Source organism: Dreissena polymorpha, chromosome 4 (genome assembly GCF_020536995.1).
Source record: "Dreissena polymorpha isolate Duluth1 chromosome 4, UMN_Dpol_1.0, whole genome shotgun sequence".
Lineage (NCBI taxonomy): Eukaryota > Metazoa > Mollusca > Bivalvia > Myida > Dreissenidae > Dreissena > Dreissena polymorpha.
This window is the reverse complement of record NC_068358.1, coordinates 44,961,702-44,975,408: the sequence shown is the minus strand read 5'-3', so window position 1 is coordinate 44,975,408 and position 13,707 is coordinate 44,961,702.

Below are 13,707 nucleotides of genomic sequence, written 5' to 3'. Positions count from 1 at the left end.
AAGAGTTCAATACTTTTTATACTACAGTTGCTTCCAAGCTAGTTGAAAAACTTCCAAAATGTCAAAATATTTTGGTGGTAGTTTTGTTTTTAACTTTTGTTCTCTTAAAGGTGTCAAAGTTGATAATTTTAGTTTTTCTCTTGTCTCTGAAAGTAAGATTTTAAAATATTTGAACTCTCTTAGTTCAAATAAAGCTACTGGGTTAGACGGTATCCCCTCTCGTTTTGTAAAAGATGCTGCCCCAATAATTTCAGCCCCACTTACCCACATAATTAATTTGTCCATCATCCAAGGTTCTGTACCGGATGACCTGAAGACAGCTCGAGTGGTCCCATTATTTAAGAAAAATGACAAGACGGAGGTTGGTAATTATCGCCCAGTATCAGTTCTTAGTGTTATATCCAAAGCATTGGAAAAGGTTATCTTTGATCAGGTTGAAGAATATCTGTTTTCAAATAATCTTCTGTATGATTTCCAGTCTGGCTTCAGAAAAGGTTTCTCTACTGACACATGTCTCGTCCATCTTACATATTACATTAGATTCCAAATGGATAAAGTTAATCTTGTTGGTATGGTTTTGCTGGATTTGCAGAAAACCTTTGATAATGTTGATCATGGCATTCTATTGATGAAGTTGAAGGCGTTCGGTCTCTCAAAGGTTACTGTTCAGTGGTTGTCTTTATATTTGTCTGATCGACAACAATTGGTTGATGTCCGTGGTAGTCAATCTTCTTGAGCAACGATAACATGTGGTGTTCACCAGGGCTCTATTCTAGGACCGTTGTTATTTCTTTTGTACGTCCATGACATGTCTGGTGCAGTAAAAAATAAGTTGTTACTGTATGCAGATGATTCTGGTATTTTGGTCTCTGGTAAAGATAGGTCTGAACTGGAATCAGTTTTGAGCTCCGAAATGAATGTTCTAAGTGAATGTTTTATAAAAAGCTTTTTCCATTTGGGTAAGACTGAATCTGTTGTGTTTGGCTTAAAAGCAAAGTTAAAGTCTGGACCAAATCTTAATGCTGTATGCAATGGTAAACCTATTGAAGCTAAGGATTCTGTTAAGTATCTTGGGGTCACTCTTGATCAAAGTCTATATTTTGATTCAATGGCTAGGTCAACTATCAAGAAAGCTAACGCTAGGTTAAAGTTTGTGTACAGGAAGAGTAAGTTCCATAGCCACCACTCTAAAATGTAATTGGTCACATCCCTCATCCAGTGCCATTTTCATTATGGTTGTATGGAGAGAGAGAGAGAAAAGGAAACAGAGACAGAGAGACAGAGAGAGAGACAGAGAGAGAGAGAGAGGGAGGGAGGCAGAGAGGGATTTAATGAGGGAGAGAGAGGGAGGGATCGATGGAGGGAGGGAGGGAGAGTGAGAGAGGGAGGGAGGGAGAGAGGGAGGGGGAGGGAGAGAGAGAGAAAGGGAGGGAGGGAAGGAGAGAGGGAGGGAAGGAGGGAGGGAGGGAAGGAGGGAGGGAGGGAAGGAGGGAGGGAGGGAAGGAAGGAGGGAGAGAGAGAGGAAGGGGGAGGGAGGCAGGGAAAGAGGGAGAGAGGGAGGGAGGGAGGTCGCACGCAAATGTCAAACATTTGAACGGATCCTTTGTAATTTGATCCTAACATTTAACATGCATTTACAGATCTGAAACATTTGGAAATGGTGGTAAGGATAACAAGTCCGTTTGTTTCGAGCAATAACAAATCCCTTGGTTAAGAATGGATCTGTCATCACGCAAAGGTTTTTCGAATAAGTTCGTTTAAATTACGGATGATGATGCATTAAACAACCAGATATCTAATTCCAACTTTCATGTTACATTTCGATTGTCAAACATTATTAAATATAACACTATAGAGTTGCTTATTGGTCGATAAATAATAAATCAAACATCATGCGAACCTTATTTCAATTGTAAACGGATACTGAAATGCAAACTTAAGTTCGCACAGAGTTAATCATTCTGCGTTTTTTACATTAATAATATTTTATAACTAGAAATGGCGCGGCAGAGGCCGACGCGTATCCCCACACCGCATGTTTGATCCAGGGGCGCCCCAGAGTTGGTAATGGGGCCATGCATAGTTGAGATTGACCGTATTGTCATAAAAGAGGTTCGGTATCAATTTGAAGTGAATCGGAGTAGAAATGAAGAAATCATAGTAAAAGGCAATTTTGGGTGGGCGTGGCCTATGTAGGCGGGGCGCCCCAGGGTTGGTAATGGGGCCATGCATAATTGAGATTAACCGTATGGTCATAAGAGAGGTTCAGTATCAATATGAAGTGAATCGGTGTAGAAATGAAGAAATGATAGTAAAAGGCAATTTTGGTGTGCGTGGCCTATATGGGCATGGCCTATGTGGGCGGGGCGCCCCAGGGTTGGTAATGGGGCCATGCATAGCTGAGATTGACCGTATTGTCATAAGAGAGGTTCAGTATCAATTTGAAGTTAATCGGTGTAGAAATGAAGAAATTATAGTAAAAGGCAATTTTGGGTGGGCGTGGCCTATGTGGGCGGGGCGCCCCATGGTTGGTAATGGGCCATGCATAGTTGAGATTGACCGTATTGTCATAAGAGAGGTTTAGTATCAATTCGAAGACAATCGGTGTAGAAATGAAGAAATTATAGTAAAATAACCTAAAAAAGTGAGTAAAAATCTCTGACCCGGCCCCACCCCAACCCCTTTAACTTTTGACTCAAGGGTCAGATCAAAATTCCAAATAGTGCAGGGTCGCACATATGCTCAAAGCTACCATGTGTGTAAGTTTCAAGGTTCTAGTACTTATAGTGCAGGAGGAGATAGTGGCCAGGACGGACGGACGGACGGAAGACGGATATAACCACAATATCCCCACTTTTTCTTCGAAAAGCTTGGGGATAACAATAGTGTATGTTTAATGAAAACACCGATAAATATTCTGATTATATTAAGGAGTTCCGAAAAGCTCAGCTTATCTGATACTTTTTATATGTTGATAAAATGTAATGAAGTACGAAGTGTAAATGAGCATATGGTGTCCTCCTTGCTATCGTGAGATTTCGAGTGCAATGCTCCCTCATTCTATAAGAATTTAACGGCCACCGGAAAAACTTTGAGAAACCGTATTTTCGCATACTCAAGTACCCTAATTCTTGAAGATTTGCTTCTTTGGGATAAAGCATGCGTTAAAATTCTTGTGTTTAAATAATAATTGATTATTTTTTATTAAAAAATGAGGGTTTTTTTCACTATGAAATTTATTTGCAATGTTGGTCTTCCAATGGGATTTTTGCATTTTTCCATCGGAATTTTCTTTTTCCCACGGATTTTTTTTCTTTTTCCCAAACAATTCATTAGTTTTTTTCAAAAACAATTAATACGTTTGTTTATGCTAAGTTATCGATTTTAAGCACTGTACATGCATTTGTGCTCATTTTCGTTCAATTTTCTTTGATAGAAGAAAATCCTCATTTTTTCATGTTAAAAAATCTCATGGGATTTTTTCTTATTTTGAGAGATTTATTCATGAAACTTTGAGAAACACTTTATTTCATCCAATGATGAATTATTTACGCGATATTTTGTTTAATCGTCTTTTTAAAAAAAAATTAAAAAAACCATGGGATAAATTTTTTCCAATGTGATTTTTTTCCCATGGAATTTTTTTCCAATTGGATTTTTTTACAATTTCTTAAGTGGGATAAAAGTTTATAAATGCGAAAATAATAAAAATGAGGATAATAATAATGATAATAATAATAACAATAATAATAATAATAATTGTTATTATTATTATTATTATAATAATAATTATTATTATTATTGTTATTATTAGTATTATATAATACTAATAATACTAATACTAATCATAATCATACTAATCATATCATAATAATAATAATAATAATAATCTTATTATTACTTATTATTATTATTATTATATATGATAATAATAATAATTCTTATATTAATAATAATTATAAAAATAATAATAATGATATTGTGGTTGTTGATTTTTGCATTAGAGCTAGTTCATATATACTTTATTGTTTAACTAACCGCATATTGGTACAAACAGGTTCTATTTACTGAAAATACCTTACGGACATTGTTCTGTTCCTAAACTTGTTCAATACATGTATATGCATTTCTATGTAAAACTAAATTGAACGCGTATCAGTTTTTTGTCATAAATGTTAGGTCTGAGTTTTTCTTGAAGTTTCACGTTAATGCTTTTAGGCGATAGTTAACTGGAAAGTAGTCAGAAATATATAAATGCATTCACAGTGATCATAGTGATTCAATTGATATGGCGCCAAAAAATAACATCACATGACTTTATATGTCGAACATAACAGAGATATTTATAAGAGAAGGATTATAACAAACAAATGACTACATGTAAATATTTCGTTGTTATTGCTAGTCTAATTAAGAATAGTCGAACTTATTTTATGAAAATGTTTAAACGTTAAACTATTGCTTTCCACGAGCAATATCGACCCGGCATTGATTCGTGTAAAAGTACAGAAGAAATGTAGCAAACTTGTGGATTTGTTTTACTATATACATGGTGCATAACATGCTCTAAATTAATACATCCTCCTTCGACAGTTCACAAAAATTGTAGTTGGGCCGGAAATCTTACTTGCTAGCCAGCTTATCAAGGCTTATTTTTTAAATCTTACCATCGCGATACGCCTACATCATGTTGTATTTTTCAAAAATACAATTAACACTAAATGTGTTTAAGTGTTATATATAAAAAAACGAGTTGCAACTTTCTACATATATTGTCATAAACAGTTATATAAACATGTCGGTTTGCGAATACAATTAAAACCAATCATGAATCATTACGCAAACATTAGCCATTTAATACGCACGAAATGATCAGTTACATTAATCTAATATAAACCTAAATTCCCCATTCATTCGTGTCAGCAGTAATGTTTGTAAAGTAGTTTTTGGTAAGGTTTAGTGCCATTGCATCAGGGATTATGATTGCTTATTTCTGGACAAAACACGTTGAAAAAGTGTGAAATAAGTATGATCAAGGACACCGTCTTACATAGTATTTAATATCTTCCAAAGAAAGTTTAAATCTGTCCTGTTTTTCTTGAAACTACGTGACATGTGAACATGCAAGTATGCACCTTCAAAAATGTATGTCATTTTACATTTGTCGTACGAGCCCGAGAGATTCATAGCCTATGAAGAATGATTTTGTAAATAAATCAAACATAACTTTTAAAATTGTCGTTTAAAGAGAGAAAAAATAAATTTAATAACAAGAAGGATTACATTCACGAAATTTCACCTGACGAGCATAGCGCATCATAAAGCTAGGGGGCGGAATCCAAATGGTGGCGGGCATTAATAATTGAGGATTTTGAGAAATTCAAGATGACGTCCAAGATGGCTGCCATTTTCAGTCTTATTTTGTTTAACGTTTACAAATGCATAATGTTATGTATTATACATATTATACATGAATAAAGGAATGCAAACTTATGTTTAAAAAAGTATGAAGATAGCGTCAAAAAATGACCGCCAACATTAAGATGGCAGCTAAAAAGTTGCTGCTTAAACAAAGATTATATCCGAATTTTGAAGAAAAGAATAATGAATATGTACAAACAGAATACATTAAGTAGCTCTTAAGTGTTAAATACGTTTCTGATTTAATGAATTTAAATGTAACATTTGCAGAGTGTAGTATAACATGAACATATCGCCTTTATCCTGACCATTAGAAACAAATTATATCTTTGTATAAAGCACCTATTTCGAATATATATTGTGTGCTGCATGAATATATACCGTTGTAATGTCATGAAGCAAATACTTATTTAAGAATTTAGAGACTGTTGACTCAATCAGCTCTTCCATCCCACTATTAGCCATATTCGTCCCCACTGACCCAACAAAACTCATCAGAACTTGCACACTACCGAGACGTAGAATAACATCCTTAAGCTGCCCCGCCAAACACACTCACACACGTGCATGCGCGCTCGCCTCACCGCTTAAATCAACCAACCTGTTAACTGTAGAGCATGAACACACTTGGATTTAAAAACTGACACAAGTATTCATATGTAGTTATAAAAGTTCAAGGCATTGGGGTAATAAAATGGTATGGGAATATACAATACTATATGATGTTGTATGTTTTACCATTGACTTTACGTTTGCTGCTTGAGCTGAATCAACACTCACCCAAATTATTTTTCTTCCAAATGTACGGCAGAAACAATCATGGTGTTGTAAACAAATATTTATTATATTCGGAATTAAATAAATAAGTATAATGAATTTTATTGTGAAGTGCATGCTAAATCAAAATATAAATCATTTGAGCTCAACAAATATATGTACATGATGTTCGCACTTAGTGTAAAATCTGTTATGACGAATATGTGTATGTTAGATGTGGCTTTTATATTTTCGTTGTCTTTAATCTCTTCGTGTACATGGGAAAATAACACATTTAGTGGATTTTTTGTTGATGATCTTAAATTGACCTTACACAATGCCTTTCAGAATGACAATTATTCTAATTTTTATAGCATGGAGTTCAGGTCCAAAGGATTGTCATGGAGTTTTAACTGCAATCATTTGCATAAGGGACCATATTGGCAGCCATTTTGGGTATACTTTTATTTGGTGAATTCATTCCCAAACTCAAAACGCATTATCACATCATTCTATTTCAGGTTAAATAGATGCTACATAATGAATAAAGGCATGCAAATACACCAATATACGTCAAATTGATGAAACGGCGACCATCTCGGGCGCCATCTTGGATTTTACAGGACAAAATATACTAAAACAACATTTCCTAAACAAATTCTATTTAAAAGCAACAACATTGACACACAACAATAAAGTCAAACTTTTGCGCATAGAGACCATATCTTTTCTTAAAGCGCAGTTCAAGCGGAATTGATGTAAACAATACAAAAAGATAGGTCATGTGGTATGTAAGAAAAAACTCGACGTCAATCAATGGTCAATCTTTCTACCGGCTTTTCCCTAGACGAAAAGAGTTTCCCACCAACTCTCAAAGTCTCATGTAGTCTCCAACCTTAAAGCAAAACAGTGAATATGCAGTATGCAACACTGTTTTCCCTACAAATGACACATACATATTCAAAAATAAACTTATTGCAAGTGCCCATATAGAGAATTGTGTCTTCAATTCAATTACGTTCCCTTTTATATAGGGTATAGCATTGAACACCAAAAATTCTGAGTAAACTGTAACCTTAATATCAGACCTGCATCCTTGAGATTCTTGATTGGGGAAATGTGACCAACAAAAAATCCATTTATCATTAACTATACAACCCAAGTCCGGGTATGTGTCTTGCTAATTCAATTTAACGCTAACAAGGCGACGAAATACACATCGATTCATCTGTGTCAATACAGCTTGTTCTGAACTAATAATTTGACCACGCTGATTATTTGAGACGTTAATGTTGGTGGTTTTAATCATTTAGATATCAACGAATGCGCACTTGTCCCATGTAAGAACGGCGCCACGTGCACTAATCTTCAGAACGCGTACTCGTGCACATGCTCACCGGGCTGGCAAGGCAACAACTGTGATCAGGGTATGACTATAAATCACTTGATAAGCACATACTTCTTTCATTCCCTTTAAATACGTATTCAGGGGCTATATGTACCATGCTATGTCATACCCAGCCTGTAAAACAGTTGCTTTTTATCATTATTACACATTGTCATACAAATAAATCGCGTAACGAATTGTATTTCCATTTGATAGCTTCATAAATTCGTTTCAAAATGGTCATATCGTTTTTGTAAATAGTGTACAGTCACCAGAAATGCATAGACTACTTTTACTCTCAAAGTCGTCACTTTGTTGCACTTGTTCAAAACGAACACTGCGTTAAGACAGTTATTGTTAAATTTAATAGTAAAGCGCTTTGTCCAATAAGTTAAATATAATATAAGCGTTATTTCCCCCAAAAAAGAATATAATATAAACGTTACTTCAGATATTAACGAATGCTTGCCCGCTCCGTGTAAAAACGGCGCCACGTGCAGCAACCTCCCGAATGCGTACTCATGCACGTGTGTACCTGGCTGGAAGGGAAAAATCTGTGAACAGGGTATGTAAATAATACACGTGTCAGTCCGTAACAACGTCACGCATTTGAAAATGTCTGATCTTCTCCGAACATTAACGTCATCGTTTATTGAACTTGTTTTACTTGTTAAAAGTATAAGCTTTTTTACCGGTCATATGTTAAATACGAACATTAGACTTTTTGACGATGCTGGAACAGCAGCGTCCAAGGTTTGATAACCAGTAAAAAAAATCTTCACAATGGCAACCTATGTAAAAGACCGAGCCAGTCCGATTGAGATAACTCGATTTTTCAGTTACTTCCCTTGGCATTCGACACTGCGTAGGAGATTGCTCGTTGATTTTCATTGATAACATTCTCCTAGCAGAGTTGTCGTTCGTGTTGATAAAGGTAAATAGTAATAGAACAGCATATCCTGGGGAAACAGATTCAATAAGTGTATCAGAACGTTAATTTCAAATTAGTAATTTTACATCCATTTTATTTTTATGGACCAATGAAACAACTATATATTTTCTCTATTTTGTTTGATATTTGTTCTCGATTTAGTAAATAAATTGCGAATAAAAACATGTAAAATTAACTTTTTACGTGATCACACAACTAAAGAATGCGAACGATTTCGAACCTGCAAATTGTAAACGCTGCACTGTTATGATATATATAGATAAAACAACATTTTTTTTGCGTAATTGTCCGTCCCGCTAGCGCAGTAGTAAGGACGTTCGCTTTTTCACCTTTACGACACCGGTTCGATTCCCGCTCCCGGCGCAATGTTATATTTTGTATGTTTTGTGGTCACCATTCCTGACAGTTGTTTTTTTCCGGAAAATCTCACCCCCCCCCCACCACAGCATTTGACCATATAAAAAATTAAAAAGTATTTCAGTACAAAACAAATAGCTGGAAATTGCAATATTTGTTCTCGATTTAGTAAATAAATTGCGAATAAAAACATGTAAAATTAACTTTTTACGTGATCAGAAAACTAAAGAATGCGAACGATTTCGAACCTGCAAATTGTAAACGCTGCACTGCTATGATAAATATAGATAAAACAACATTTCTTTGCGTAATTGTCCGTCCCGCTAGCTCAGTTGTAAGGACGTTCGCTTTTTCACCTTTACGACACCGGTTCGATTCCCGCTCCCGGCGCAATGTTATATTTTGTATGTTTGTGGTCACCATTCCTGACAGTTGTTTATTTCCGGAAAATCTCATCCCCCCCCCCCCCGCAGCATTTGACCATATAAAAAATTAAAAAGTATTTCAGTACAAAACAAATAGCTGGAAATTGCAGCTATCATTCAAAATTCGTCCCAACTGTCGTCAATCTAATCTTATTAGGTAGGAGTGCTGGACACACTCCGGATCCCAACATAATGCAGCCTCAGCGCGGACGTAACTCATTACCTTGGAAAAACACAAATACACACACTGGGTGCAGCCTAGGCGCGTATAGACTCAAACAAGGCAACAAACTCAAGTGCGGGCACAATCATTTAAAATTTACATATTGAATACGATATTCTAACAGAAATTACACAACCACCTAAGTGTACATACCATGTTTGATATTTCGTTCGATTGTTAGATTTCAGCATATACATGTATAAGGTCATTTCGCTATTAGTTAACTTATCCATATGTTCGTGGGCGAAGTCGGATAGTCAAGTGCTCATACGATTGAGCTCACATGGTCCGGCTATGTGCTCATACCTACTTTCGAGAATCATCATGAATGTATTGCCATACTTAATGAACAAGAATGTGACCCGCCTCCCAGTTCGCACAATGGGTCAAGTTACCCACGGGAACTACTGCCCCGTACCCCTAAACTTTTTTTCGTACCAAAAATGTTTCGTACGCAAATTTGTTTCGTACCAAATTTTTTTTCGTACCCAAAATTTTCGTACCCAAATTTTGTATCGTACCCACATGTTCGTATCAACATACACAATTGTGGTGATAAAGATAAACTTAAATTGATGTTTTATATCCATCCTCTTCAAAAGCATCGTCACACCAGTACTGCCAGTACTTTGATTTAACTTCATTATTCATGCAGTCTTCGCATTTACTAAATTTATAAACATACAAAATATATTTATAATATTAATATACACATGTATCTTAAAGATATCGACGAATGTGTCCCAAACCCTTGTAAGTACGGTGCGACGTGCAACAATCTTAAGAACCAGTATTCGTGCCAGTGCTCACCGGGTTGGAACGGAAAACACTGTGATTAGGGTAGGTGTAATTACACACACACTATATATATATGCTAAAGATGTCGACGAATGTGTCTCAAACCCTTGTAATTGATGTAATTACACACACACACACATACACACACTATATACATACATTAAAGATGTCGACCAATGTGTCTCAAACCCTTGTAAGTACGGTGCGACGTGCTACAATCTTAAAAACGAGTATTCGTGCAAGTGTTCACCGGGCTGGAAGGGAAAAAAAACTGTGGTCAGGGTCGGTGTAAACATACAAATATAAATATAAATCAGAAATGGACTATAATTAGTACACTCAACTGGTTTGTCAGACGTTTGCGGTGTGTTGTTGCTGGTTCAATTAAACGCTAACAAGGCGAAGGTACACACATCGTTTCATCTGTGTCAATAATCCATGTAACTCCATGTATCAGTTAAGCACTAAGTAGAACATTCTTTTCCTCAGTGTTTTTTTATGTATGATTTAAAGTTGTCAATTTTGTCATTTATCGTTCATTCTATAAGCCAGTGAATGACATACAGGACAGCAGATTTATCTCTAAGTTAACATGTGATCTAATACTCTATGTGCCGCTAAGACACTTCTACATTAATTGTTTCTTAAGCAGCAGATTAGCAGTTTCCTCCTATACATTCTCCTGTTTTATTAAGTATATCAGTAGATACTTGAATAAACCATTGCTTAGTATAAAGTTAATTTAAATTTTCATTGAACAAGCTTGTAAGTCAATCAATCTTGAGTAAAACAGATGTGTGGCATACACTTTGGTTTCTGAAACGTTTATGTGCTTTCTAGAAACAACGTGGGTGTCATCATGATTAGATATTGACCCATACACAATTTCCGGCCATGAATTTTTAAATTAAGTCATTTGGGTCTTACCAATATCTATGGCTTTATCAACATAAGCAGACGATTGTGATATTGGTCCAGTCAGAATGTTCACAAGAAAGACTGGGTGGATGCTTTTAACTGGTACTACTAATATCTATGAGATATTCTTCGATCCTGTTGCAAATGTCAAAGCTCAAATTTCAAACCATGAAAAATTCAGGTTGAAGTATTGCACCTATAATCCTCTTCTGATAACATCTCATGAAAGTTGTTGCTTTGAACAAGTCGCCCCATATGGCATTCAATACCATTGGAACATGTCTCATGACATGCTCTCCATTTAGATTAGATAATAGGTGCTAAATCTCGCGTTTTTGAGTTTGTGTAGCAACACATAAGTATGGTCACATCAGCTTAACTGATGTCAATTGTAGCGGCCAATCACCTTCTCGTTCTGCTCAGAGATGAATAATAACAATGAATACTGCCTGAATCAAACAATGAACTAACAATTTAGACGTGCGACTAACAAAAGCTAGTTTGTTAAGATACATGTTTACTTCATCAACTGTGTGAAAATTATTTTCAGAGAATACCTTGCACAACAATTCCTCCGTCGAAATCCTTAATGTCCGTACATTCTGTAGATATTTCTTCCTTTAAGAAATTAGAGACTGTTGACTCAATCAGCTCTTCCATCCCACTATACGCCATAATCGTTCCCACTGACCAAGACTGTTGGGTAATGAAATTGTATGAGAATATCAAAAGTATATGATGTTGTTTTTTTACCATTGCCTTTATAATTGCTGATTGAGCTAAATTAACACTCATCCATATTATGTTTCTTTAAAATTTTCGGCAGAAACAATACTGGTGTTGTAAACTGTTATCTACCATATTCGCGTCATAATTAATAATTAATAATGTGATCAATATATTCACAAACCAAAAAGCATTATGACATCATTCTGTTTTAGGTGGAATAGATGCTAAATAATTCATAAAGGCATAATTATACAACAATATAGTCAAAATACTGAAACGGCGGCCTTCTCGGACGCCATCTTGGCGTTCTCAAGACCTTCATTAAGGTCACAATATAGTAAAAGATTTCCTTAACAACGTAAAATGTATTGTGTACTCCATGCTTACCGGATGTTATTCAAATTAAAATGTAAATCATTTTGGCTTAACGAATGCATGTACATGATGTTCACCCCTAGTGCAAAATCTATTATGAAGTACATTTGTATATTAAATATGGCTTCTTGTTTTCTTTGTCTTTAATCTATTCATGCGTCGAGATATCGAGCGAATATTACTACGAAGAAAATGCTAATCACTTACTTGCTGTTATGACTGGAAAGTGAGCGGCATCAAATAATTAAATAGAAGTAATAATTAAAGGGTATAAAACTGCGAAAAATACCTGTTTCAGCACGGACGTCGCCATCTTTACTTCCTTTAGATCATCACGTGATTACCCTCTCTGCAATCTGCGTGTTTTAAAACAGTATCTTTTGAGAAAAAAGGTTTGTTATATACAAAATACAACGAAATAGCCTCGGACCTAATAATTTCAGAAAACTCTTCAACAGTTCTATTTATAGACTCCCTACAAGACATATCAATATTTTGGGTAATATTGTTTAAACACGGTAAACATCCTATAATGCCTATACGAAAGCGCTCTGCGTTTGCCTCGTTGCATTTGTATTTAATTTCGTATTGTGGGTTATCTTTCTGAACAGGTTTTGGGCATAATAATGAAAAACGCAACGGTGCGTGGTCACTACATTCATTAAATGGTTCAATAGTAAAATCATTGATAAGTGAGAAGTGACGTTCATTCATTAAAAGATAATCTATTACATAACAGCCGTTATTCGAACAAAAGGTCTAGTTACTTGTATTAAAAACTCTACCATTCACAATACATAAAGACGAAGATTTGCAAAGATCTATCAATTTAACACTGTTTGCAGACACGAGATTTAGTGTCCTATATTTTAGAAAAAGGCAATTATTCATATATGTATATTATTTTGAATCCGAAACCGCCACTGTATATTAATGACTATCATTTATCACTGCGTTAAAATAATTCCTGTTTTACTCTGTGCGAAGATGTGTATTTTCCATGAGAGTAAGTCTTTAAATCAGTCACCAAAATAAGATTTGGTTCATTCAATGGTAAGGTTTAAGTTCATTTTGCTTCCTCTGTCAATTTTGCCTGGAGCACAGCTACTTTGTTCCTCAAGGGTATACCTAGAAACATCCTTATACAAAATCATCAATCAATTCTTCACACAATAAACGAGATATCGGGGGGGGGGGGGGCTAGTTTATGCACATGAGAAATGATTAATATATTATATAATGTAAACTCAACGAGTTAACAAGGGAAAAAAGTATTATCTTTTGATTGAGAATGGCAAGTATGCATACATTTCAGATTAGCGTGAATTTTGCATCTTGATCGTTCCATTCCGAAATAATAATCTTG